Below are 2,975 nucleotides of genomic sequence, written 5' to 3'. Positions count from 1 at the left end.
AACTTCTATTTCTATTTATTTATATATATATTATTTATGTCTTCTTTTTACTACCATAAATATGTTCTCCCCACTAATTTTTTTCTCAATCAATCTCATTTAATTAGTTGTAAAATGTTGAAGAAAATTAAAATATCTTATTTTTCATCATTAATAAAAACTATTATTTAATTTTCCTAAAACTTTTCTTTTCCTTCTAAATTTCTTTATTTATTAAAAAATAAAACACTTCTTAAATTATGACCATTTTATTTTGTCATGGCCTAATAGTGATTTATTGTATTAAATAGTAATATTTCGTTTTATTTTATCTTGGTCTAATAGTGATTTATTGTATTAAATAGTAATATTTAATTGTCCATTTTTTTAAATTAAGAGTGAGTAGTAATTAATTGTGGATATATATATTTTGAAAATCAAAAATTTGCAAGAACACTATTCAAAACTCAAATTCATAACAACATTCTTCATATTGCTAACCTTTTTAGATTTTTATTGTGCGAGCCAATCTCCGATCAAGAAAGAATGGTTTTGCTCGACGAAGAATGATTTTGATCAGTACTGGCGAAAGAATCGACTGAGAGTTATGTTTAAAAGAGGAGATGGGGCCAAGAAGCTCTTCAAATATCAGAAATTCACCCAAAACTTCCACACATTTATTTTAGTGAAATAGGACTTGTGGATTATTTTCGTATTCTTTGAATTATTTTCCATAATTTGTTACAATTCAAGTACAAGTAATTTCAAGGTAGTTTTTTGAAGTAGGTTATAGACATAAATTTAATATTGATATTTACATATCCAAAATGTTTAGTCGTTATTCTCATGATAGCTCTTTTTCCTTTTCAATAAATTTATAGTACGTAGTTCTTATGCTTTTTTTTTGGTTACAAACGTAATTCTTATGCTTAGTAGCATGTTAGTTAAAACCTTTTGTTTAGATATATAAATTTCTGAAGTTTAGTGTGGCGAGAAATCTATATACATTTCTTTCTTTTTTTATCTTTACCTTTGTAATTAATGAATTGTTAGCTATGATTTGGTTTTTTCTCCTCCATTTTTAGTTTTTAATATGTTTCTTTGTATGTGTAAATTAGTTTTAATGTGTAAAGCTTTATACTTGATTAGACTTTCTTATCAGCGCAAAGTTGGAGAATTTTGGAGCTCACTCTCCTTTCCTATTTTACAATTGTTATAAATCATTCGTTTGTTACAACATGATATATTGATCCAATCTCCTTCTTTAGAAGGCATTTCGCAATACAAATTAGCTAATGTGTGGACATATAACTATAATTTCATGAACGAATATCTTTTGAATAGCGAATATTTTAAAAAAAAAAATGACTACATCTTATTGTGATCACTAAATCTACATCTTATTTTCGTTAACACAACTTTGATTTAGTTGTTATATCAATTTTCGAACTTCCATTTTCTTTTTTATAGTATAGATTTATATGATATTAGTTTTTTATGATTTTATTTAAACATGACATGTAATTCTTTTCTTCCATTTGTAATCTTCCCCTAATTGCTACTTTTGATTTTAAGATTGCCATCTCTTGGACTAAAAATCACTAAAATTCTCTAAATTCTTTTGAGACCAAATGTGTCTCTCATTATGTAAACTAGGGGGTGAGTGCCCGTGCAAGGCATGGACAAATTTTTTATTGATGTGAAAATAACGAAGGCATATAAGGCACAGACAAATTTTTTATTGATGTGAAAATAACGAAGGCATAATTGTATTTAGAAAATATATTACATACGTATTGTACAAGGTTATACATGAAGCTTAATGTAGAAGAGAAAATAAAGATATTAATATTGCAATTGCATGTAAGGTTGTTGAAGCTGAATACTGTGTGAAGGTAATGCAGAGCAGGAGATGAACCAATGCACGCTTCAAGTCTTTACTTTCAGCTTAGGATGACTCCTGAGAGTTCCATACGCCTCAAGATTTTTATATTTTACATATGTATATCTTACATTTATATTTTTATTGCAATTTTTTATCAATTAAATAAATTTATATATACCGCGCGTAGCGCGGACAATTTCACTAGTTTTAAGATAAACAAAAATCCTTATATAATTTTCTCTTTAGCCGCCTATCGTATTAGTGTTTTAATTTTCTCATTTGAATATTATAATTGTAATTTTAGTCAATTATATAATTAAGGGTGTATCGTATTAAGGAAAATGTTCCTAAATTTTACTATTTTTTGAAAAATAAATGGTTTTTAAAACTTATTTTTAGATTAGTATTTTTTAAATAAATAAAAAAATATAATTTAAAGAATATTTATATATAATTTAGCAAAGTTATATAAAGATATGGTGAGGTAGAGAGTGGAGGTGTGATGGGTGATTAAGGGGTAGGGATTGGTGGCATTGTGTGAAATATCAATTACGAAATTTATTTTTTCTTCCATTAAGAAAGTCAATTTTCTCATTTAAAAAAAAACTTGAATACTATACAAAATATTTTACAAAACTTCATGATCAATCAAATATAAATAAATAGAATTTGTTTCTTCGTATCATACACATCCTAAGGGGATATTATTTTTATAGGAAGGATTTGTTATTTCTTAAAAGTTCAATTAGCAAGATTGATAATTATTGTTACTTTCAAGTTCTTTTCTAGTAAACATGAAAAGATTTTAAGAAAATAATAGTATGGTTTTTATATGCAGACTATCTTTACGATATTTAAAGATAGAATAATAATAATAATGATTTAAAATGTTTAAAGTTGACTTATTATTTTCAGATTTTAATATAGTTAATTAGGGGGCTACAAATCAAATCGATGAATCAAGTCAAATAGAAAAAATATCTATTCATAGTTTGGTTTGATTGCTGAAAAAGAAAAACGATCACTCTTTATTTGATTTGAAAAAAAAAAACTTAAACCCAGCCTAAATCAAATCGACATAATATATATATATATATATATATATATATAA

This window comes from Solanum tuberosum, unplaced genomic scaffold, assembly GCF_000226075.1.
Source record: "Solanum tuberosum cultivar DM 1-3 516 R44 unplaced genomic scaffold, SolTub_3.0 scf00027, whole genome shotgun sequence".
NCBI lineage: Eukaryota > Viridiplantae > Streptophyta > Magnoliopsida > Solanales > Solanaceae > Solanum > Solanum tuberosum.
This window is presented reverse-complemented; position numbering follows the sequence as displayed.